The 26,887-nt window shown below is 41.4% G+C and overlaps 1 protein-coding gene and 1 long non-coding RNA gene across 2 annotated transcripts in view; one reads left to right on the forward strand and one right to left on the reverse strand.

The window, feature by feature from the left end:
* LOC139279594 (CUB and sushi domain-containing protein 2-like) overlaps nucleotides 1-26,887 on the reverse strand; it is a 914,549-nt gene that overhangs the window by 771,267 nt on the left and 116,395 nt on the right. The gene's annotated exons all lie outside the window — the stretch shown is intronic.
* The window catches only part of LOC139279389 (uncharacterized), a 53,962-nt gene continuing 45,490 nt past the window's right edge, over nucleotides 18,416-26,887 (forward strand). The window contains exon 1 of the long non-coding RNA XR_011596462.1: nucleotides 18,416-18,583. This is a non-coding gene — a long non-coding RNA (uncharacterized lncRNA). The remainder of the gene's footprint in view (nucleotides 18,584-26,887) is intronic.

Genomic DNA, 26,887 nt, shown 5'->3' on the forward strand with positions numbered 1-26,887 from the left:
ACATTTTTAAACATTCACATTACACCGGAAGCTTTGGCCTGGATATCTGACTTACATGTTGACATTTGATTTGATTTGCTACTACCATACGAAAGAAGATTAAAATGTCATGAACAGGTGCAGAACATAATCAAAAAGACCAATTGGATGCAGGCTTTTATATCTCGAGGACTAGAATACAAGGGAGTATATAAGAACATAATAAATAGGAACAGGAGTAGACCATACAGCCCCTCTAGCCTGCTCCGCCATTCAATATCATGGTTGATCCGATCATGGACCCCACTGCACTTCCCCACCCGCTCCCCATAACACCTTATCTCCTTATCGTTTAAGAAACTGTCTATTTTGGTTTTAAATTTATTCAATATCCCAGCTTCCAAAGCTCTCTGGGGCAGCGAATTCCACAGATTTACAACCCTCTGACAGAAGAAATTTCTCCTCATCTGTTTTAAATAGGTGGCCCCTTATTCTCAGATCATGCCCTCTAGTTCTCGTCTCTCCCATCAGTGGAAACATCCTCTCAGCATCCACCTTGTCAAGCCCCCTCATAATCTTATACCTTTCGATTAAATCACCTCTCATTCTTCTGAATTCCAATAAGTAGAGACCCAACCTACTCAACCTTTCCTCATAAGTCAACCCCCTCATCCCAGGAATTAACCTAGTGAAACTTCTCTGAACTGCTTCCAAAGCAAGTATATCCTTTCGTTAATAGGGAAACCAAAACTGCACGCAGTATTCTAGGTGTGGCCTCACCAATACCTTATATAGCTGCAGCAAGACTTCCCTGCTTTTATACTCCATCCCCTTTGCAATAAAGGCCAAGATACCATTGGCCTTCCTGATCACTTGCTGTACCTGCATAGTATCCTTTTGTGTTTCATGCACAAGTTCCCCCATATCCCGCTGTACTGCGATTCTTTGCATACTTTCTCCATTTAAATAATAACTTACACTCTAATTTTTTCTGCCAAAGTGCATGACCTCACACTTTCCAACATTATACTCCATCTGCCAAATTTTTGCCCACTCACTTAGCCTGTCTATGTCCTTTTGCAGATTTTTTGTGTCATCCTCACACATTGCGTTTCCTTCCATCTTGTATCGGCAGCAAACTTGGCTACGTTACACTCAGTCCCTTCTTCCAAGTCGTTAATATAGATTGTAAATAGTTGGGGTCCCAGCACTGATCCCTGTGGCACCCCACTAGTTACTGGATGCCAACCACAGCATGAACCATTTATCCCGACTCTGTGTTCTGTTTGTTAGCCAATCCTCTATCCATGCTAATATATTATCCCCAACCCTGTGAACTTTTATCTTGTGCAGTAACCTTTTATGTGGCACCTTGTCAAATGCCTTCTGGAAGTTCAAATACACCACATCCACTGGTTCCCCTTTATCCACCCTGTCTGTTATATCCTCAAAGAACTGCAGCAAATTTGTCAAACATGACTTCCCCTTCATAAATCCATGCTGACTCTGCCCGACCAAATTTTGCTTTTCCAAATGTCCTGCTACTGCTTCTTTAATAATGGACTCCACCATTTTCCCAACCACAGACATTAGGCTAACTGGTCTATAGTTTCCTGCTTTTTGTCTGCCTCCTTTTTTTAAATAGGGGCGTTACATTTGCAGTTTTCCAATCTGCTGGGACCTCCCCAGAATCCAGGGAATTTTGGTAAATTACAACCAATGCAGCCACTATCCCTGCCGCTACTTCTTTTAAGACCCTAGGATGCAAGCCATCATGTCCAGGGGATTTACCTGCCTTTAGTCCCATTATCTTGCTGAGTACCACTTCCTTAGTGATTGCGATTGTGTTAAGTTCCTCCCCCACTATAGCCCCGAAACTATCCACTATCGGAATGTTGTTAGTATCCTCTACCATAAAGACTGATAACAAATATTTGTTCACAGTTTCTGCCATCTCCATGTTCCCCATTACTAATTCCCCGGTCTCGTCCTCTAAGGGACTAACATTTACTTAAGCCACTCTTTTCCTTTTTATATACCTATAGAAACTCTTGCTATCTGTTTTTATATTTTGCGCTAGTTCACTTTCATAGTCTATCTTCCCTTTCTTAATCATTTTTTTTAGTTGTTCTTTGCTGGCTTTTAAACACTTCTCAGTCTTCTGTCCTCCCACTAGTTTTGGCCACTTTATATGCCCTTGTTTTTAATTGGATACCATCCTTTATTTCTTTAGTTAGCCACTTTATGCTGCAGCTATACAAAGCCCTGGTTAGACCACACCTGGAGTACTGTGAGCAGTTTTGGGTACCATAACTTCGGAAGGATATATTGGCATTGGAGAGAGTGCTGCGTAGGTTTACCAGAATGATACCCGGAATTCAAGTCTGAAGTTGGGAGGAGAGATTACACAAATTAGGGTTGTATTCCCTAGAATTTAGAATGTTAAGGGGTGATCTGGTCGAAGTTTTCAATATATGAAAAAGAGTACAGATAGGGTAGATAGAGAGAAATTATTTCCGCTGGTTGGGAATTCATGGACTAGGGAGCATAGTCTAAAAATTAGAGCCAGACCCTTCAGGATTGAAAGTAGCAAACATTTCTACACACAAAAGGGTGGTAGAAATTTGTAACTCTCTTCTGCAAATGGCAGTTGATGCGAGATCAATTGTTAATTTTAAATCAGAGATTGATAGCTTTCTGTTAGCCAAAGGTATTAAGGAATACAGGCAGGTATGCGGAGTTAGGTACACATCAGCCATGATCTCATTGAATGGCGGAGCAGGCTTGAGGGGCCGAATGGCTGACACCTGTTCCTATGTTCTTATATTCCGATGAGGGAAACCCGGTAGACATTGTCTACCTAGACTTTGAGAACTTTTGATAAGATACCATACAAGAGGCTTTTTGACCAGATAGAACTTGTGGAATTAGTGGTAATTTGCTGTGGTGGATTGAGAATTGGCTGAATGCCCATAGGCAGAAAGTGTTTGTCAATGGTGTTGGATCTGCTTGGGTTGCCAGTGATGTCCTGCAGGGATCAGTGTTCGGACCCTCACTATTAATATTAATGATCTAAATGTAGATATTGGGGGAAATGATCTGCAAGTTTGTGGATAATACTAAGATAGGTGTGAAGGTTATGACGATCCTCAGCTACTACAAACAGATCCACATGTGCAGGGGGAATTGGGTTTGTATTTAAAAAATGATGTTTAACTTAAATAATAGTGTTATGCACATGGACAAGTCAAATGCTAAACATACATACATCCTACAGGGAAAATAATTGAAGCCAGTGGTGAAAGAAAGAGGTCTGGATGTTTTAGTGCAGCAATCTTTAAAGGCTCATAGAAACATAGAACATAGGTGCAGGAGTAGGCCATTCGGCCCTTCAATAAGATCATGCCTGATCATGCCCCATTCCTGCTTTCTCTCCATACCCCTTGATCCCTTTAGCCGTAAGGGCCACATCTAACTCCCTTTTGAATATATCTAACGAACTGGCATCAACAACTTTCTGTGATGGAGTTGTGAGCATGCGTAATTCTCTGAGTGAAGAAGTTTCTGCTCATCTCGGTCCTAAATGGCTTACCCTTTATCCTTAGACTGTGACCCCTGGTTCTGGGCTTCCCCAACATCGGGAACATTCTTCCTGCATCTAACCTTTCCAATCCCATCAGAATTTTATATATTTCGATGAGATCACCTCTCATTCTTCTAAATTCCATTGAATATAAGCCTAGTCGATCCAGTCTTTCTTCATATATCAGTCCTGTCATCCTGGGAATCAGTCTGGTGAACCTTCGCTGCACTCTTGCAATTGCAAGAATGTCCTTCCTCAGATTAGGAGACCAAAACTGTACACAATATTCAAAGTTTGGCCTCACCAAGGCCCTGTACAACTGTAGTAATACCTCCCTGCTCCTATACTCAAATCCTCTCGCTATGAAGGCCAACATGCCATTTTCCTTCTTCACCGCCTGCTGTACCTGCATGCCAACTTTCAATGACTGATGTACCATGATACCCAGGTCTCATTGCACCTCCCCTTTTCCTAAACTGTCACCATTCAGATAATAATCTGCCTTCCTGTTTTTACCACCAAAGTGGATAACCTCACATTTATCTACATTATACCGCATCTGCCATGTATTTGCCCACTCACCTAACCTGTCCAAGTCACCGTGCAGCCTCTTAGCATCCTCCTCACAGCTCACACTGCCACCCAGCTTAGTGTCATCGGCAAACTTGGAGATATTACATTGAAGTCCTTCATCAAAATCATTAATATATATTGCATATAGCTGGGGTCCCAGCACTGAACCTTGCGGTACACTAGTCACTGCCCGCCATTCTGAAAAGGACCCGTTTATCCTGACTCTCTGCTTCCTGTATGCCAACCAGTTCTCTATCCATGTCAGTACATTACCCCCAATACAATGTGCTTTAATTTTGCACACTAATCTCTTGTGTGGGATCTTGTCAAAAGCTTTTTGAAAGTCTAAATACACCACATCCACTGGCTCCCCCTTGTCCACTCTACTAGTTACATCTGCAAAAAATTCTAGAAGATTTGTCAAACATGATTTCCTTTCATAAATCCAAGCTGACTTGGACCGAACCTGTCACTGCTTTGCAAATGCACTGCTTTACATCTTTAATAATTGATCCCAACATTTTCCCCACTACTGATTTCAGGCTGACTGGTCTATAATTTGCTGTTTTCTCACTCCCTCCTTTTTAAAAAAAAAAGTGGGGTTACATTAGCTACCCTCCAGTCCATAGGATGTTGGAAAATGACCACCAAGGCATCCACTATTTCTAGGGCCACTTCCTTAAATACTCAGGGGTGCAGACTATCAGGCCCTGAGGAGTTATCAGCCTTCAATCCTTTCAATTGTCCTAACACAATTTGCTGAGTAAGGATTTCCTTTAGTTCCTTCTTCTCGCTAGACCCTTGGTCCCCTAGTATTTCCGGAAGGTTATTTGTGTCTTCCTTAGTGAAGACAGAATAAAAGTATTTGTTCAATTGGTCTGCCATTTCTTTGTTCCCCATTATAAATTCACCCGATTCTGACTGTAAGGGACCCACATTTGCCTTCACTAATCTTTTTCTCTTCACGTATCTGTCGAAGCTTTTGCAGTCAGTTTTTAATGTTCCCCACAAGCTTACTCACATATTCTATTTTCCCCCTCCCAATTAAACCCTTTGTCCTCCTCTGTTGAATTCTAAATTTCTCCCAGTCCTTGGATTTGCTGCTTTTTTTGCCTCTTCCTTGGAATTCGTCCTTTGTACTATCCATAATTTCACTGTAAGCCAGGGTTGAGCCACCTTCCCGCTTTATTTTTATGCCAGACAGGGACGTACAATTGTTGAAGTTCATCCATGTGGTCTTTAAATGTTTGCCATTGCCTATTCACCGTCAACCCTTTAAGTATCATTCGCCAGTCTATCCTAGCCAATTTATGTCTCATACCATCGAAGTTACCTTTCTTTAAGTTCAGGACCCTAGTCTCTGAATTAACTGTCATTCTCCATCTTAATAAAGAATTCTACCATATTATGGTCACTCTTCCCCAAGGGGTCGCGCACAACCAGATTGCTAATTAATCCTCTCTCATTGCACAACACCGAGTCTAGGATGGCCAGCTCTCTAGTTGGTTCCTCGACATATTGGTCTAGAAAACCATCCCTTATACACTCCAGAAAATCCTCCTCTATCTTATTACTACCAGTTTGTTTAGCCCAATGTAACCAATGTCAACACTATAGTTGAAGAAAACAGAGTTCTACTGTGTATTCACAGGACAATTTCATTACAAAACAACACAAACCATTCTGTCCTTGTGCAAGACCTTTGTTAGCCCTCAGTTAGATTACAGTGTCCAGTTTTGGTCTCCTTACATGGTGGGAGATGTTGAGGCTTTGGAACGGGTGCAAAGGAAGACCAGACGATTGAATGACAGTTTTAAACATCTTAGTTATGCCGATGGCTCACAGAGTCGGTCTCTCTGCTTTAGAGAAGCATAGACATCGGGCTGATTTTATCGAGGTTTATCAAATAATCATGACACTAGATTGTATTTATGTAGGCCAGTTATTTCAACTGAATAGGTTAGGGAGGACCAGAGGTCAGGCGAAAAAGTTACCCAAGGGATGTTGGATGTTACACGATTCGCCTTTTCCCAAAGAATAGTGGACATGTGGAGCAAGCTACCGCTCGTACGGTGAACAATGATTCACTTTATTCCTTCAAGCAGAAGCTGGACCGGTTTCTGGCTGCAGCGGCGATCGCTTCATACAGGAATCCGGTTATATACATTAGGGACAATGAGATCTCTTAAGTGATCAAAAATAATCTAAGAGGATCAGAGAAATCTTCCATCCCCCCTCAATGGCCTGGATTTTTCATCTGTTTTTTCGCCTCTCCCAGGAGATTACATGGCTTTGGGTGGGTGGGGAGTGCATGCATTGTGATGCATAAGGCATCATAACTGTATGGGAAAGGCTGGCTGGATCACGAGGCCTTTTCCAGTTGGTCATTTTTGTATGGATGTTTCATATGTATGTAACATCTGGATTTTTCACATTGCAGCAGCATATGGTTCACAACATGAAAGGGGATTATGTTTGTTGAATGAACCATTTTCCCTGGGTGGCGTAGCAGTACAACTTATTGAGGCAAAAATGAGCAATGTTACAGAGTGAATGAACATAGGATTGTGACTATGATTTCCCTGCGGAAAATTCCCAACCTCAACTGTGGCATGGGGAGAAGACAGTGAGAAGATCGGTGACAGAAAGGAGGGGGTGGTAAAAATAAAAATCAACCCAAAATCACTCATGTACCTCCCAGTGTTCATTGACTTAGCAATACTGAGAGATCAACAATTAAGTACATCCTGACAGGGGTACAGTGCATTGAATGGGAAAGTCTAGAAAATGTGGTTTGGTTTCTCTAAGAATTTTAACCTAAATTTAGGGCAAGTCCATTTCACTTACATTTCTAACCTTTCAAAATCACAAGCTATAGGGGCCAATTCAGCAGGTGGCTGCGTAAAACACTGTTATATCCTATTTAATTAAATTAAAAACCTGTGGGCTCTGGGAAACATTCCAAGTGGCTGTTTAATCAAGTTGACGAGGATCAATTTCGTATGTCTGGTCTATTTTAAGCACCCAAGCACTTAAAGTTGTATTGTTTCTTCCATATTTTTTCTGCAGACTGACAGTGATACAATCTCCTCCAATACACCATAAACATGCAGAGTTTGATATTTGCGTCCTGCTAGAGAGGCTTCTGTCCTTCAAAAGGAATGTTAAACCACCGGTTTTAATTTGCCACAGGAACACATTCCCACTTAACATTTAAATGTCGGCAACATAATGCATAGGTGTGTGAACAACTGACTCTGATCCCATTCAGAACTCTGCCCAAGAGAAATGCTGAGCAGGGAAGACGTAAGGTAGAGGAAATTAGGGCCAATGGAAGGAGAGAGAAGGTTTGATTGGTCTGTAGAACACCTTAGTGTCACATTTATCAACAAGTGTTAAAAATTAATCAAAATGCACCATGTCGCAATTCAACATTTTCTGGAGGATTATGTCCTGGACAACCCCCATATCCCCCACCGAGCACTGCACCACCAGTTAACCTAGAGGCATCATTTGGAAGGACTGCATACAATGTTAAATATACTGCTTAAAGTCCTGGCTATGTTCAGTAAGACAGGCATTGAATCACATATTTACAATGAGGTACTTTTTTTTTATAATAAAACGTTTAAATCAAACCTTTTTTTCCCCCCTCTCAATTATAGATTAATGGCTGCTACTGGGAAAAAGAAAAGTTTTAAATATAAAAAAAAAAGGGAAATAATATAGTCTCAAACTGGCAGAGAGAATAGATTTCAATAAAATTGAGCAAATATTCTTTCAATGAAATGCTGCCAATCTTTACTGTAGAATCCAAAATGCCAGAAAATGCAACAAATGAAAACCCACTTCTTGGGGGTCCACAAGATGGTTATTGCCATGGCATGACCTCCCCTTGACATCCAGCAGGACTACCATCGCTGAATGCTCCATCAATTTCCTGGGGGTCATCATTGGCCAGAAACTGGACCAGCCACATAACTACTGTGGCAACAAAAGCGGGTCAGAGGCTGGGTATTCTGCGGCAAGTGACTCACCTTTCAACTCTCCAAGGCCTTTCCACCATCTACAAGGCACAAGTCAGGATTACGTTGGAATACTCTCCACTTGCCTGGATGAGTGCAGCTCCAACAAAACTCAAGAAGCTGGACACCATCCAGGACAAAGCTTGATTGGAACCTCATCCACCACCTTAAACATTCACTCCCTCCATCACTGCGGTATCGTGGCTGCAGTATGTACCATCTACAAGATGCACTGCAGCAACTAATCAAGGCTTCTTCGACAGCACCTCTCAAACCCGTGACCTCTACCATCTAGAAGGACAAGGGCAGCCGGTGCAAGGGAATACCACCACTTCCAAGTTCCCCTCCAAGTCATATACCAACCTAACTTGGAAAAAGATCACTGTTCCTTCATCGTTGCTGGGTCAAAATCATAAGAACATATAAGAAATAAGAGCAGGAGTAGGCCTTATGGCCCCTCGAACCTGCTCTGCCATTTAATATCATGGCTGATCATTGACCTCAACTTCACTTTCCCGCCTGATCTCCATATCCCTCGATTCCCCTAGAGTCCAAAAATCTATCTATCTCAACCTTGAATATATTCGGGAACTCAGCATCCACAGCCCTCTGGGGCAGAGAATTCCAAAGATTCACAACCATCTGTGAAGAAATTCCTCCTCATCTCGGTCTTAAATGGCTTACCCTTTATCATGAGACTATAACCCCCAGCCAGGGGAAACAACCTCTCAGCATCGATCCTGTCAATCCCCTTTAGAATCTTATATTTCAATAAGATCACTGCTCATTCCTGTAAACTACAGAGTATAGGCTCATCCTCGGAATCAATCTAGTGAACCTTTGTTGCACCGCCTCCAAGGCAAGGAAATCCTTCCTTCGATAAGGAAACCAAAACTGCGCACAGTATTCCAGATGTGGTCTCACCAAGGGCCTGTACAATTGTAGCAAGACTTCCATACTCTTATACTCCAACCCCTTTGCAATAAAGGTCAACATGCCATTTGCCTTCCTTATTGCTTGCTGTACCTGCATGCTAGCTTTCTGTGTTTCTTGCATGAGGACACCCAGATCTCTCTGAACACCAACATTTAAAAGTTTCTCCCAATTTTAAAAGTATTCTGTTTTTCTATTCTTCCAACCAAAGTGAATAATCTCACATTTGCCTACATTATACTCCATCTGCCACCTTACTGCCCACTCAGTCTATCTACTTCCTTTGCAAACTCTGTGTTCCTCACAGTTTACTGACACACCTTGCTTTGTATAGTCAGCAAATCTGAAGACATTACAGTCGGTCCCTTCATTAATATAGATTCTAATTGCTAAGGCTCCAGTACTGATCCTTGCGGCACTAGTTACAGTCTGCCAACCTGAAAAAGACTCGTTTATCGCTGCTCTCTGTTTTCTGTTCATTAGCCAATCCTCAATCCATGCTAATTCATTACCTCCAATCTCATCTTGTGTAATAACCTTTTAATAGGCACCTTATCAAATATAATACATTCACTGGTTCCCCTTTATCTACCCTGCCAGTTATATCCTCAAAAAACTTTGTCAAACACGATTTCCCTTTCATAAAACCATGTTGACTCTGCCTAATCATAATTATGATTTTCTATGTGCCCTGATACCACTTCCTTAACAATGGATTCTAGTATTTTCCAGATGACTGATGTCAGGCTAACTGGCCTGTAGTTCCCCGTTTTCTCTCTCCCTCCTTTCTTGAATAGCGGTGTTACATTTTCTACCTTCCAATCCGTTGGGACCATTCTAGAATCTAGGAAATTTTGGATGATCTAAACCAATGCATCCACTATCTCTGCAGCCACATCTTTCAGAACCCTAGGATGTCGGCAAGGGGATTTGTCAGCTTTTAGTCCCATTAATTTCTCCAGTACTTTTTCTCGATTATATTAATTATGGTAAGTTCCTCACACTCATTAGAGCTTTGGTTCTCCACTACTTTAGGTATGCTTTTTGCATCTTCTACGGTGAAGACAGATACAAAATATTTGTTTAACGTTTCTGCCTTTTCCTTATTCCCTATAATAATTTCTCCTGTCTCAGCCTCGAAGGGACCAATGTTTACTTATGCTACTCTCTTCCTTTTTACATACTTGTTTTGATATTTCTTGCTAGTTTTCCCCATTCTATTTTTTCCCTTTTTATTAATTTTTTGTGTCATCCTTTGCTGGTCTCAGGCTTACTATTATTCTTCGCAACATTATAAGCTTCTTCTCTCAATCCAATGCTATCCTTAACTTTTTTTTTTAGTTAGCCATAAGTGAATCACTTTTTCTGTGGAGTTTTTGTTTCTCAATGGAATATATTTCTGTTGAGAATTATGAAATATTTATTTAAATGCCAGCCACTGCTTATCTACTGTCATACCTTTTAATCTATTTTTCCAATCTATCTTAGCCAACTCGCCCCTCATACCTATGTAATTGGCTTTAAGTTTAAGGCTCTACTTTTGGATTTGGGCAAGTCACTCTCAAGTTTAATGTAAAATTTTGGCATATTATGATCACTCTGCCCCAGAGGATCCCTTACTATGAGATTGTTAATTAACCCTGTCTCGTTACACAATACAAGATCAAAATAGCCTGTTCCTTGGTTGGTTCCACGATGTATTGTTCTAGGAAACTATCCCGAATGCATTCCATGAACTCATCCTCAAGGCTACCTTTGCCAATTTGATTTGTCCAGTCCATATGAAGATTAAAGTCCCCCAAGATTATTACATTACCTTTGTCACAAGCACCTACTATTTTATTAATATTCTCTTCAACTGTATAGCTACTGTTAGGGGGTCGATATACTACTCCCACCAGTGTTGTCTTCCCCTTGTTATTCTGCAGCATAACTAATACCACCTATTTCTACCTCCGTAACATTGCCTGTCTCCGCCCTTGCCTTAGCCCTTCTGTTGCTGAAGCCCTCATCCATGCCTTTGTTACCTCTTGACTTGACCATTCCAACGCACTCTTGGCTGGCTTCCCACATTCAACCCTACGGAAACTAGAGGTGATCCAAAACTCGATGCCCGTGTCCTAACTTGCACCAAGTCCCACTCACCCATCTCTCTGACTTATATTGGCTTCCGGTTAAGCAACCCCGCAATTTCAAAATTCTCATCCTTATTTTTAAATCCCTCCATGACCTCACCCCTTCCTATCTCTATAATCTCCTCCAGCCCCACAACTGCCACCCACCCCCTGCCTCACCACGAGATGTCTGCACTCCTCTAAATCTGCCATCCGGAGCATCCCGGATTATAAATCGCTCAACTATTGGTGGCCATGCCTTTTGTTGCCTAAACCCCAAGCTCTGGAACTCCTTGTCTAAACCTTTCCGCCTCTCTTTCCTCCTTCAAGACGCTCATTAAAACAGACCTCTTTGAACATGCTTTTGGTCACCTGTGCAGCTCGGTGTCAAATTTAAAAAAAATACTCCTGTGAAGCACCTAGGGGCATTTCACTGTTAAAGGCGCTATATAAATACAGTTATTGTTGTTATCTCCAGCCATGTTGATTCTACTTCCTGATCTTCTGAGCAGAGATCCTTTCTCTCTACTGTCTTTTCAAAACATTTAGTTCATAACCTTGGTCGCCTTACAACCACCTCTCTAATGGCTTTTAAAGCAAACCCAGTTATCTCTATTTCTGCCATTAGTTCATCTATGTTGTTAAGAATGCTGCGTGCATTCATATAAAGAGCCTTTAATTTAAATTTTTTACCATTTAATTTAATTCCTGGATCTCCCTCCTGTCCCTAACAGCAATGTGGGAGTACCTTCACCTCAGAGATTGCCGCGGTTCCAGAAGCAACTCAGTAACACCTTCTCAAGTTGAAGTAGGAGTGGGCAATAAATGCTGTTACACAAGCACATAAGAACATAAGAATTAGGAACAGGAGTAGGCCATTTAGCCCCTCGAGCCTGCTCCACCATTCAAAAAGATCATGGCTGATCTGGCCGTGGACTCAGCTCCACTTACCCGCCCGCTCCTCATAACCCTTAATTCCATTATTGGTTAAAAATCTATCAATCTGTGATTTGAATACATTCAATGAGCTAGCCTCAACTGCTTCCTTGGACAGAGAATTCCACAGATTCACAACCAGCTGGGAGAAGAAATTCCTTCTCAACTCAGTTTTAAATTGGCTCCCCCGTATTTTGTGGCTGTGCCCCCTAGTTCTAGTCACCCCAACCAGTGGAAACAACCTCTCTGCCCATATCTTGTCTATCCCTTTCATTATTTTAAATGTTTCTATAAGATCACCCCTCATCCTTCTGAACTCCAATGAGTAAAGACCCAGTCTACTCAATCTATCATCATAAGGTAACCCCCTCATCTCCGGAATCAGCCTAGTGAATCATCTCTGTACCCCCTTCAAGGCTAGTATATCCTTCTTTAAGTAAGGTGACCAAAACTGCACGCAGTACTCCAGGTGCGGCCTCACCAATACCCTGTACAGTTGCAGCAGGACCTCCCTGCTTTTGTACTCCATCCCTCTTGCAATGAAGGCCAACATTCCATTCGCCTTCCTGATTACCTGCTGCACCTGCAAACTAATTTTTGGGATTCATTCACAAGGACCCCCAGGTACCTCTGCACTGCAGCATGTTGTAATTTCTCCCCATTCAAATAATATTCCCTTTTACTGTTTTTTTCCCCCCCCAAGGTGGATGACCTCACATTTTCCGACATTGTATTCCATCTGCCAAACCTTTGCCCATTCACTTAACCTATCTAAATCTCTTTGCAGCCTCTCTGTGTCCTCTACACAACCCGCTTTCCCAGTAATCTTTGTGTCATTTGCAAATTTTGTTACACTACACTCTGTCCCCTCTTCCAGGTCATCTATGTATATTGTAAACAGTTGTGGTCCCAGCACCGATCCCTGTGGCACACCACTAACCACCGATTTCCAACCCGAAAAAGACCCATTTATCCTGACTCTCTGTTTTCTGTTAACCAGCCAATTCTCTATCCATGCTAATACATTTCCTCTGACTCCGCGCACCTTTATCTTCTGCAGTAACCTTTTGTGTGGCATCTTATCGAATGCCTTTTGGAAATCTAAATACACCACATCCATCGGTACACCTCTATCCACCATGCTCATTATATCCTCAAAGAATTCCAGTAAATTAGTTAAACATGATTTCCCCTTCATGAATCCATGTTGTGTCTGCTTGGTTGCACTGTTCCTATCTAGATGTCCCGCTATTTCTTCCTTAATGATGGTTTCAAACATTTTCCCCACTACAGATGTTAAACTAACTGGCCTATAGTTACCTGCCTTTTGTTTGCCCCCTTTTATAAACAGAGGCATTACATTAGCTGCTTTCCAATCCGCTGGTACCTCCCCAGAGTTCAGAGAATTTTGGTAGATTATAACGAATGCATCGGCTATAACTTCCGCCATCACTTTTAATACCCTGGGATGCATTTCATCAGGACCTAGGGGACTTGTCTACCTTGAGTCCCATTAGCCTGTCCAGCACTACCCCCCCCCCTAGTAATAGTGATTGTCTCAAGGTTCTCCCTTCCCACATTCCTGTGACCTGCAATTTTTGGCATGGTTTTTGTGTGTCTTCCATTGTGAAGACCGAAGCAAAATAATTGTTTAAGGTCTCAGCCATTTCCACATTTCCCATTATTAAATCCCCCTTCTCATCTTCTAAGGGACCAACATTTACTTTAGTCACTCTCTTCCGTTTTATATATCGGTAGTCACTTGCCAGTGATGCCCACATCCCAAGAATGAAAAAAAAAACCTTCAGGCTGTCACGACTGCAGAATGTATTGGAACTATTTGTTGTACAAACTTTGTTTCACAATAAGTCACTAGTGCACGAAATTTGACTAGTTGGCGCTGAACTGAAAAATTCATTTAGCTGGGTAATGAAAATAGCAATAATTGGAGGGAAAATAATGGTGACCTCTACAGCAGTGCGATAGTGGTGGCACAAACCCATTTTTTTCGCGATTATATTTGGCCCTCACAAGCTAAAGCATATAACCTTTCATTGTTCTTCAGGAGACAAATTTTAATTTAATAACGGTAGAAAAATGTTGAGTATAAAGGCACAACTATTCCAAATCAAAACACTCAAACAAAAAAAAATAGATTCTCCAAAATGTCTACACACAATGAGCATCCAACTGCCAATATGCCAGATGAAACATTATTGGTAACCATGACATTTTTCCATGGGGCATTGCCAAGTACAGCATAGATCCATTCTGTATTTAATTTACCTTCTTTCATAATGAAGATTTTTTTCCAATTTTAATTATAATTAAATAGCCATTTTATGAATAAAATACCACACGGTCTTAATGGGATACCAAATTTAAGCAATAAAATGTCTCAACCAGACAAAAAGCACTAAAATTTCATTACTCGTGTTATGCAGTTAAATCCACTTATTGTTTAAACGTGGTATCTCACTAGACCATGTGGCATCCTCTGCACGCTCAGATTAGCATTATACATATAAAATTTAATGTCTGGATTAGCAATTCTATGCAATATCTACAGGCCATTTTCCATTTGTCAACTTCACATTCATGATAAACCTGCCAGAAATTGCACTACAGGTCAATTGTTCAGAATGAATGTCATTGTGCATCAATGACATCTTGTACTCCAGGTGTCAATGTCTGCACTAACTCCTGTTAATGACAAAAACTAATAATCATCTCATAGGAGACTAGAAGGCACATTATATTGGAACACTCTCCTTTCACCTATGGGACCAGACTCTGAATCCAGGCAAGACTGATCAACCTCCCCTCTTTCAGCAAGCTCTAAGGGCCCAAAATTCCACGGTGGTTTTTTTGACGCAGTTGTCGAGGTATGTCCGATTTTTTTAGTGGCTCGACTGCGGCAAAAAGAAAAGTTCCAAGTTTCGCCGGCATAACCTTTCATTTTGGAGCGGCGCAGATTATCCTTAAACTCAGTGGGTGGAGCTTAAGGTCTGCGCCAAAAAACTGAGGTTACCAGGGTAACGAGGGACACACTGAAGGGCTGAGGCACAAATAAAGCATTTCCCCTTTGTAAAATAGATTACTGAGACCTGGGACAACAGACTGAAATCTCAATATATGAAATTCCTTTCGTCTTTTTTTAGCATTTATAGATTATTTTTCATTTCTACAGTGCCGATGCAATCCCGGGCCGAAAGGCCCCCCACCCCTGGTGCCGTGTCTTCAGCTCCGCGAAAACAATGGCGTCTTCTCGGCACCGATTTTTTTAAGGTAAGGTTTTTCAGAAGGGTGCAGTGCGCCGTTTTTGAAAAAAAAATTATACTTGGCCAAACTCACTTAAATGGCCAGAAATAGCGCATCCAGCAGGTTCCGTCCCCAATGATGTAAAAAAAAACGGGAACTAAAAAAAAAAATCGGACCCAAGTACTTTAGAATGGCGCAGAAACTTTGGCGAAACTTGCAGGTTTTAGTTTGCTCCAAAAAAAAGTGTGTAGGCCCAAAAAAACGGACAGAATGGAGGCGAAAATTCAGCCCCTAGGGTCTTGCATGAAATGGGTCAATTTTCGGTGAAAAAAAGAATGGTACATGTGAATTTGGTACAAATCAATCATTTGTGGTGAATAATGTGGGAAATTCAAATTAATCCAGGATTAAAATATATTTCCACTGATCAAGCAGTTGACAGCTAGAGAACATAAAGTTAATATCCTCACCAAAAGATGGAGTAGAGGATTTAGGAATGCACTACTAGTAGCAATGGTGGCAGCACAATCCATAATAACTTTAAAAAAGTTAAGTACAGTATATAACTAGCTGAAAGATAAATGTTTGACAGGGCATGGGGAAAGACAAAGAAATGAAATAAGTGGATTGCTCTGTTAGGGACCTAGCGCAGGCAGAATGGGCCAAATGGTTTCCTTTTGTGCTGTACATTTCTGAGATTCTATTTGATATTTTTCTAAAATTGGAGTTGAGGGACATGAATGGGATACCATCGGCACTTTTTTTCTGCAGACAAGCATGCTGTGTCTGACCTGGGAGTGTTAAACGTTGGCAGTGGAAAAAAAACTGTTCCATTCCCCAACAAATAAATTGGACACTTGGGATGAGGTAAATGCTCCAGCAAGGGAGTGTCCCACTTCAAAAGTAAATACAGCTCTGTATGCACAGCTCCAGTGAGGGTGGAACAGAGGGGGCAGAATTGAAACGGGCAATCACTTAACTTGGTAATAATGCAAAGTTTGTCGTCCCATTATGAAATGGCACTGGTAACAGGCAAGAGTTACAACATTTGGTCAATGTTCAGAGTAGGCATAAATAAAATATTCTTTTGATCAAGCGGTCTGAATCCAAAATTAGCATCACCTTCTTCTCAACAGTAGACCGAGCAGGAACATTGGCTTTAACTTATCAGCAACACTCAGAACTGGAGAAGGCCAAATATTTGATCTGCCTCATTAACATAATTTGCAGTTAGTTTTTCTAGAAACATGCTCAATATATGAAGAATTCATATTGTGTAATAACAGTTACTTTTACTAAGCTTCCAAAATATTCAGCTTTGGGAAAACCTCATAAGAAACTTGTAACAAATTTAACCTCCAAGAGTTTTTTTCCCCCCCTTAGTCTTGACTGAACTCGATTAAATGTCAAGTTGGAGTTCAAACTTTATCATGCCGAGTGAATGATTTTCAGTGGCATGTAAGCAATTTAAATATAGGTGGACTTTCCCTCAGCATTGTGTTGTGACAGACTGATCAAGCTTTTAGAACAGAGGAAAGGGACAGGTCTTTCAAAAATATACTTTAAAACTATGTTAAGAGAAAACACATCTATACTTAAATTATATTAACGCCTACAGGACAAAATTCATTTTAAATCTGGATCAAAATGTTATGGTTTTCCGATGTCACAACACAATAGCACTTTTTCTGTTGGGGGAGGAGAGAAGGAAGGAAGGAACAGCTGAAGCACCATCTAATTATCAAATAATCTTTGACAAACAAACATTCTGAATGCTGTAAGGATATAAGAGTATGAGTAGGCCCGATGGCCCTTCAAGCCTGCTCCACCATTCAATAAGTTTATGGCTGATCATCGATCTCAACTCCACTTTCCCGCCCGAGCTCCATATCCCTTGATTCCTCTAGACTCCAAAATCTATCGATCTCAGCCTTGAATATATTCAGAGACTCAGCATCCACAGCCCTCTGGGGCAGAGAATTCCAAAGATTCACAACCATCCGAGTGAAAATGAAGTGTGTTACAGTAAATGTCCAATAACACTGCATTTGAAAATTGTTGGTGGCACTGCTTGTAGCATATCACAGATGCATAATTTTAAGGAGGTCAGGAATGTTGTACAATATAAAACACACCGAGTAATTGCCATTTTTGGCGCAGGTGGTAAACTGATGATTGTGGATCAGCTATTCATTATATGCCCCGCCCCATTTTCTTTTCCGTCGACTTCAAATAAACTGATCCAGTAAAACAGCCGACCGATCCGAATGGTCAGTTTATAGCTAGTGCCAAAATTGAACATCCGCCACAATGTTGTTCTTCTACTAAAGTGTAGGTCTGTGTCCTTTTAGTGCTACAGGTCAATTGCTGTTAAGTAAATGCTGGACGACTTCATAGACATCAAGTAAGAAGACAGTTTAGAGAGATATGCAAGAACAAGAGGGCAATAATATTGGTTGATTTTAACTATCTCAATAGACTGAGATAAAGGGCATGTATGTGGTCAAAGCTTGTTTATAATGCATTGAAGACTGCTTTTCTAGCCCCACTTAAATGCATCTATACTATTCGCTTTAAAAGAGTGCGAACCTGAGCAGGAGCAGCGGAAGCAGCACAAAGGGAGCTGAGTGGCGATTCAAATAAAAGACACAAGGAGTGACATCACAGGATATCTGGTAACTGATTGGTAGGTCACTGATTTTTTTTACTTCAAGTTAGGGACCAGGGTTAAATAGCTGGTTAGTAATAAAGCAGAAGCTTGGAGATTAGTAACTCTTAATACTATATTAAATTAGTAACTGTTGATACTAAATTATATTAATAACTCAATACAATATTAAATTAGTAAATCTAATAGTATATTATGATAACAACTTGAATCAGATACATCGTAGTCTCTGTAAAGTTAGTTATTAGTGAAATAAATAAAGGCATGGCAGGGCAGCTTGTTCCAGTGGAGTGCGCATCCTGCGCCATGTGGGAAATCCAGGACCCTTCCCATCTCCGAGACAACCAAGTGTGCAGGAAGTGTCGTCAGCTGGAGGAGCACGTTTCGGAGCTTGAGCAGTAGCTGGCGTCATTGCGGTGCATCCACAATCGCTTCGTGGATCGCACATTTCAGGAGGTGATCACCACGCAGATAGGGAGTGGGTGACCACAAGACAGAAAAGGAGGACCAGGTAGGTAGGTAGTACAGGCGTCCCTCGAGTGCATTTCGTTCTCCAGCCAGTATTCTGTTCTGAGTACTGGTGAGGGCGATGGTTCCTCTGGCGACTAAAGCCAGAGCCAAATCCATGGCACCACAGGTGGCTCAGCAGTATTGGTGGTGGGGGAAAATAGTGGAAGAGCAATAGTGGCAGGGGATTCGATTGTTACAGGAGAAGACAGGCGTTTCTGCAGCTGCAGATGTGACTCCGGAATGTTATGTTGTCTTCCTGGTGCCAGGGTCAAGGATGTCACTGAGTGGCTGCAGAAAATTCTGGGGTGGGTGAACAGTTCGAGCTTGTGATCCATATTGGTACCAACAGCATAGGTAGAAAGAGCGAGGAAAGATTTTTAAAAAAACAGGACCTCAAAGATAGTAATCTCTGAATTACTCCAGACGAGTGAATATAGAAATAGCAGGTTAGAGCAGCTGGTGCAGGAGGGAGAGCTTCAGATTCCTGGGGCATTGGGGTCAGTTCTGGGGGATGTGGGACCTGTACAGACTGGACGGGTTGCATCTCAACAGTGCCGGAACCAATAACCTCGTGGGGAGATTGGCTATGTTCAGGAGGGTTTAAACTAATTTAGCAGGGGGGTGGGCACCAGTAAGGGGAAAAATAATGCTCAAAGAATTGGGAGAGACAAAGAGCATTAACCTAAGAAATACTAAGGTATTAGGTGGGGTCCAACGAAGAGAGAACACAGGATGGTCTAAGATGGGTTTACAGTCTATGTATGTGAATACACGAAGCGTAGTAAACAAGGTACGTGAGCTGCAGGCACAAATAACCACATGGGAATATGATGTGGCATTAACTGAGACCTGGCTCAAAAAAAAAGGCAGGATTGGGTATTAAATATTCCTGGTTATACGTTGTTCAGGAAAGAAAGGGAAGGAAAGAAGGTGGTGTGGCAGTAATGGTTAAGGAGAGTATTACAGTGCTGGAGAGTGAGGATGTCCTGGAGGGGTCAAGGACAGAATCTATATGGCTAGAGTTAAGAAATAAGAGCTGCCATTAAACTACACTGTACTAGGTGTATTCTACAGACTACCAAATAGTGGGAAAGATATAGAGGAGAAAATTTGCAGAGAAATTAGAGAGAGGTGCATGAACTATAGAGTAGTAATAATGGAGGACTTCAACTATCCTAATATAGACTGGGATTGTAATAGTGTAAAGGGCAGAGAAGGAAGAATTTTTGAAGTGATTTCAGGCAAACTTTCTTGATCAGGATGATTCCGGCCCGACGAGGGAGTAGGCATTGCTGAATCTGGTTCTGGGAATGAAGTCGGTCAAGTGGAGCAAGTGTTATTAGGTGAACATTTAGGGATCAGGTTTAGATTAGCTTTGGAAAAGGACAGGGAGCAGTCTAGGGTAAAAAATGTTTAACTTGGGGAAGGCCAATTTCAATTAGATGAGAATGGATCTGGCCCGGGTAAACTGGAATCAAAGATTGGAAGACAAAAAGACAAAAGCGAAACAATGGGCTGCCTTTCAAGAGGAAATAGTTTGGCTACAGTCAAGGTACCTTCCCACGAGGGGGAAGATAGGGCAGAACTCCCTGGATGGCAAAACAGTTAGAGAGTAAGATGAAGCAGGAAAAGAGTGCATATGACAGAGGTCTGGTTGCAAATACATCTGAGAATCAGGCTGTGTATAGAATGGTCAGAGGAGACGTGAAAAAGAAAAGAAGAGGGGCAAAGAGAGGGTATGAGAAATAGGAGCAGTAGGGCATACGGCCCCTCGAGCTTGCTCCACAATTTATTATGGCTGATCTGATCATGGACTCAGCTCCACTTCCCTGCCCACTCCCCATAACTCCTTATCGTTTAAGAAACTGTCTATTTTGGTCTTAAATTTATTCAATGTCCCAGCTTCCACAGCTCTGAGGCAGCGAATTCCAGATTCACAAGCCTCAAAGAAATTTCTCCTCATCTCAGTTCTAAATGGGCATCACTTATTCTAAGATCATGCCCTCTAGTTCTAGTCTCCCCCATCAGTGAAAACATCCTCTCTGCGTTCACCTTGTCAAGCCCTCTCAATCTTATACGTTTCGATAAGATCACACCTCATTCTTCTGAATTCCAGTGAGTAGAGGCCCAACCTACCCTCATAAGTCAAACCCCTCATCCCCAGAATCAACCTAGTGAACCTTCTCTGAACTGCCTCCAAAGCATGTATATCCCTTCATAAATATGGAAGCCAAAACTGCACGCAGTATTCCAGGTTGGCCTCGCCAATACCTTAGATAGCTGTAGCAAGACGTCCCTGCTTTTATACTCCATCCCCTTTGCAATAAAGGCCAAGATTCCATTGGCCTTCCTGATCACTTGCTGTACCTGCATCCTATCCTTTTGTGTTTCATGCACAAGAACCCCCAGGTCCCGCTGTACTGCGGCACTTTGCAATCTTTCTCCATTTAAATAATAACTTGCTCTTTGATTTTTTTTTCTGCCAAAGTGCATAACCTCACACTTTCCAACATGATACTCCATCTGCCAAATTTTTTCCCACTCACTTAGCCTATGTCCTTTTGCAGATGTGTGTGTGTCCTCCTAACATTGCTTTTCCTCCCATCTTTTTATCGTTAGCAAACTTGGCTACATTATACTCAGTCCCTTGTTCCAAATCGTTATAGATTGTAAATAGTTGGGGTCCCAGCACTGATCTCTGCGGCACTCCACTAGTTATTGGTTGCCAATCAGAGAATGAACCATTTATCCCAACTCTCTGTTTTCAGTTAGCCAATCCTGTATGGCATCCAACATAAAAAGGTAATCCAAAAGTCTTCTATCGGCATAATAAATGATTTTAAAAAAAAGAGTAGCAAGAGGAGGGTTGGGCCGATTTTGGGATTTAAAAAAAAAGGCCAATGCATGAAGGCAGAGGGTATGGCTGAGGTACTAAATGAGTACTTTGCATCTGTATTAACCAAGGGAGAGGATGCTGCCATAGACATAGTGAAAGAGGAGGTAGTGGAGATACCCGATAGGATAAAAATTGATAGAGGTATTAGAAAGGCTGTCTGTACCTAAAGTAGATAAATCACTAGGAGTGGATGGGATGCATCGAGAATGCTGAGGGAATTGAGGGCAGAAATCAGAGGTACTGCCAATAATATTCCAATCCTCCATTGATAAGGGAATGGTGCCAGAAGACTAGAAAATTGCAAATGTTAGGTCATTGTTAAAGATAGTAAAGACAAACCCAGCAACTACAGGCCAGTCAGTTTAACTTCGGTAGTGGGGAAGATTTTAGAAACAGTAATCTGAGACAAAATTAACAGTCACTTGGATAGGTGTGAATTAATTAAGAGGAGCCAGCATGGATTTGTTAAAGGCAAATCATGTTTAACCAACTTGATCGAGGTCTTTGATGAGGTAACAGAAAGGGTTGATGAGAGTAATGTAGTTGACGTAGTGTACATGGATTTCCAAAAGGCGTTCAACAAAATGCCACATAATAAGCTTGCTAGCAAAATTGAAGCCCGTGGAATAAAAGGGACAGTGGTAGCCTGGATACGAAACTGACTGACAGGAAACAGAGAGTAGTGGTGAACGGTTGTTTTTTGGACTGGAGGAAAGTATACCCCAAGGGTCGGTTCTAGGACTGCTTTTCTTGATATATATTAATGAGTTGGATGTGGGTGTACAGGGCATGATTTCAAAACCTGCAGATGACACAAAACTTGGAAAAATAGTGAACAGTGAGAAGGAGAGTGTTAAACTTCAGGAAGATAGATAGGCTGGTGAAATGGGCGAACACGGGGCAAATGATGTTTAACGCGAAAAGTGTAACGTGATGCATTTTGGTAGAAAGAGTGAGGAGAGGAAATATAAAAAATGCTAAAAAGAGGGTGCACGAACAGAGAGACCTGGGGGTATGTGTGCATAAATCATTGAAGGTGGCAGGACTGGTTGAGAAAACAGTTAAAAAGAGTCAAGGGATCATGGTCTCCATAAATGGGGCTATAGAGTACAAAAGTGTGGAAATTATGAAGAACCTATATAAAACATTACTCCAGTTGGGGCTGAACCATTGTGTCCAGTTCTGAGCACTGCACTTTAGGAAGAACATGAAGGCCTTAGAAAAGGTGCAGAAAAGATTTACGAGAATGATTCCAGGAATGAGGGACTTCAGTTTCGCTGACAGACTGGAGAAGCTGGGTACGTTCTCCCTGGAGCAGAGAAGATTGAGAGGAGATTTGATAGAGGTGTTCAAAATCATGAGGGGTCTGGACAGAGTAGCGAGAGAAAAAATGTTCCCATTAACGGAAGAGTCGCGAACCAGGAGGAGACAGATTTAGGGTGATTGTCAAAAGAACCAAAGGTGACACAAGAAAAAACTTTTTTTTAAACACGAATGCTAATGATGTGGAATGCATTGTCTGAAAGGGTGGAGTAAGGCAGACTCAATTTTATCTTTCAAAAAGCAGTTGGATAAGTATCTGAAGGGGAAAAAAAATTATAGGGCTCCGGGGAAAGTGCAAGGGAGTGGAACTAGCTGAGAATCGGCACGGGCTCGATGGGCCGAATGGCCTGCTTCCGTGCTGTAGCCATTCTATGATTCTAACCATTCCCTGTGGTAGAGAGTTCCACATTCTCACCACTCTCTGGGTAAAGAAGTTTCTTCTGAATTCCCTATTTGATTTCTTGGTGACTGTCTTATATTGATAGCCTCTAGTTTTGCTCTTCCCCACAAGTGGAAACACTCTGTGTCTACTCTATCAAAACCTTTCATAATTTTTAGGTCACCCCTCCATCCTTCTCTTTTCCAGAGGAAGGAAACCCAGCCTGTTCATCCTTTCCTGAGGAGGTATAATGCTCCAAATATTTACATTTGTGTTTTGGTGAAACCATCCAGTTTTGCAAGGCCAGAGCAAAAAAAAAATCACTGCGGTATTAAAATTAAATGCCGACAGAGAACACTGGAAACAGGAGGGTTGGGTAGAATTTGATAGGTCTACTTAAAAAATGATGCGTAACCTAGATGAGGTGATAAAAGGGAACACCACGGTGCTGAGGAAAGTTGACAAAGTTTGAGTCAAAAATACTGGTTAACGTGATAAGAATTCATATCCCTAAATGTTAAACAAAACATTTGCTGCAATCAATGAGCCATGTAGAGCACTGCAACACCTTTCAAGGACAAACGGAAATTTTTACTGTCAGGTTAGATCTACACAACACATCAATAAGATTTGGTGGGAATTTCCTTGGGGATTCTCCCAATTGGAAGGCATGACTATGATGGTCGATCAGCAGACATTTACGAGTCAATCCAAATTTTCCGCTAAACTTTCACTAGACTTCAGTTTAATCCTTATTTAGTCTTGTTATCTTGTAAACCATGTAGTTTGCTAGTTATGTGATAAGGAGCTATATCATCATCAACAGCAGTCCCTCGAAATCAAGGAAGACTTGCTTCCACTCCAAAAGTGAGTTCTCAGGTGACTCAACAGTCCAATACAGGAATTACATTCTCTGTCACATGTGGGACAGAAATTCATTGGAGGAAAGGGTTGATGGAGAGTCTGGTTTGCTGCACGCAGTTTTCAGCATACTCTCGGCGACGAGACTCGAGGTGCTCAGCGCCCTCCCAAATGCACTTCCTCCACTTAATGCAGTCTTGGGCCAGGTATTCTCAGGTGTCACTGGGGATGTAGCACTTTATCAAGGAGGCTTTGAGGGCATCCTTGAAATGTTTCCTCTGCCCACCTTGGGCTCGCTTGCCATGTAGGAGTTCCGAGTAGAGCACTTGCTTTGGGAGTCTCATGTCGGGCATGCGAACAATGTGGCCCGCCCAATGGAGCTGGTTGAGTATGGTCAGTGGTTCGATGCTTGGCATGTTGGCCTGATCGAGAACACTGACATTAGTGCATCTATCCTCTCAGGGGATTTTCAGGATCTTGCGGAGGCATCGCTGATGGTATTTCTCTAGCGATTTGAGTTGTCTACTTAATATGGTCCACATCTCGGAGCCATACAGGAGGGCAGGTATCACTACAGCCCTGTAGACCATAAGCTTGATGCCAAATTTGAGGGCCTGATCATTGAACACTCTTTTCCTCAGGCGGCCGAAGGCTGCGCTGGTACACTGGAGGTGGTGTTGAACCTCGTCGTCGATCAATGCCCTTGCTGATAATAGGCTCCCGAGGTAGAAAGTGGTCCACATTGTGTAGGGCCATGCCGTGGATAGCAGATAATAGCAGGCAAAATGGTAGAGTTAGTGGTTAGCATGAAATAAAAATAAGCCTTTTGTGGACTATAAAATATAAAACAATGCCCTCGGACTTAAGCAACACTATCACATTTTGGGGCTACAGACATCAATGGAAGCTTCTCCATTTTTGCTGCTACTATTTACATCATAATGCAAATCACTGGAGTACACAAAAGCTCAGTTTACAGCAGTGGTGAATTCAGAAATTCCTCAATGGCAATGTGTGACTGATTTATTTTCTAGTAGGGCTGTTCCTCCACTGGAAAATGTCAACTTTTTTGGCTTTATTTGCTGGTGCATTTCCAGCATGTTGCAGCCGAATGAGATTTTTCCTTTCAAAGCCAAAGTAATTTCCTCTGAAAAGATTGCAGATATTTTACACATGCGAAGAAACAATCTCGTGTAACAGTTTGCCTTTCATTGGGCACCTATTCCTTGGTATAATCGTGTGTAATTTGTGAACTAAAATCTTTTACAATAAACACCGACAAAACAGGCTCGCATCTGAAATGTGATACAGGGTATTAGATTAATATTTAATATGTTTGCATGGCATTCTTTTGTTATTTCAACAGAGGCGTTAACACAATTAAAATCAACAAGTTAACATGTGTAATTATCGTCAACAGTCATTTCTGGCCTTTTGGCTCATCAAAAAGATTTATTTTCCCGCACCAGAAATACACTGTGATCATTGAAAATGAACCTGAAGTGCACAAAACGGTCATTTGCAGGAGCTGGCATAGAGTTATGAATCATATGATGTGAGGAGTACCTGACTGCCTGCAATGCTGGCTTTGTAATTAAATATACACTTAGTATAGCACTAGGATATTACATAACTTGTCTGCACTAAAAGCTGACCAGCTAGTCACAAAAGTCTGAAAATAACTGCTAATACGATAACACATTGCTCTGTAAAATGCCTGGTTTGCCATGCAGGCATGAATCACTGCTGTGCCATGCAATCTATAGCATCTGCCTGAACTGGTTATAATTTTTTTAATTCATAGAATTGTAAAACTGGGTTTCATTTATGAACGAAACATTGGCATCTGATCAAATCCACAGAAAAACAGCCATTTTTTTTTGCTTCTGATGAACACCTTTAAACTCAGGAAATGTTGATTTCGTTCGACCTTCCGATTGTAAAATGATATTCTTTGCACTGGTGAAACTTACATGGTGGAATCGATAAGCCTCTTCGCACAGGGGAGGATTTTTTTTCCTAGATCTGAGACTAACAATATGTTACAATTTTAATGTTCTTTTTTTAAATATGGAGCTTTAAATGCTCAGATACCTCTGGGCAGCTTTCTATTACTTAGGAATTTGAAGCACCACAAAAACCATATAAATCAAATGGGATTTTTTTTTCTGTAGCTTACTCACTGCTGTCTGTCGGATTAGTCAAGGCTATTTGGGGAGGGAGAAGATGGACAGGTTTATTTATTGATAGTTAAAAATTTCAATTACACAAAAATGCCTATGAACCTGAATCACACAAACAGACTAGATGCAATCTATCAGAACCACTTCCAAATATGCCTTTCAGCCAAGATTGATGAATTACTATGTTGGTTATACTTCGCTCCCCTTCCCCAAATTATGCTAAATAATGACAACAGGCTAATAAATCAAAAACTTTGCAAATTGAAGTCTATTTACTGTCCAACTAAAAATCTTCATGTATTGGCTATACCTTGTAAATTGCCAAATTGTATAATATGAGTGTGAGAAAGCTGTATATAGTTAATCATGCAAGTTGATTAAACAAATGAGATAGCGGGCCAAAATGATGGTAACATTGTTTTCAGTGAGTTTCTTTTAGATACACCCAAATACAGAATAGCAACACATGGATCAAACTCCTGCTCAGACTGTATGCAAAGGACTCATAATAGTAAATGTGGAAATTCAATATTGCAGGTATTAAAATGGCTGAAAATAACCCATGCTTATTTGTATCATAGTATTAACCCAACCTCTTCTCTGAGGGTTGTAAATCTGTGGAATTTGCTGTCTTAGAGCTGTGGAAGCTGGAACATTGAATAA

Source organism: Pristiophorus japonicus, chromosome 14 (assembly GCF_044704955.1).
Source record: "Pristiophorus japonicus isolate sPriJap1 chromosome 14, sPriJap1.hap1, whole genome shotgun sequence".
In the NCBI taxonomy this organism is placed as follows: domain Eukaryota; kingdom Metazoa; phylum Chordata; class Chondrichthyes; family Pristiophoridae; genus Pristiophorus; species Pristiophorus japonicus.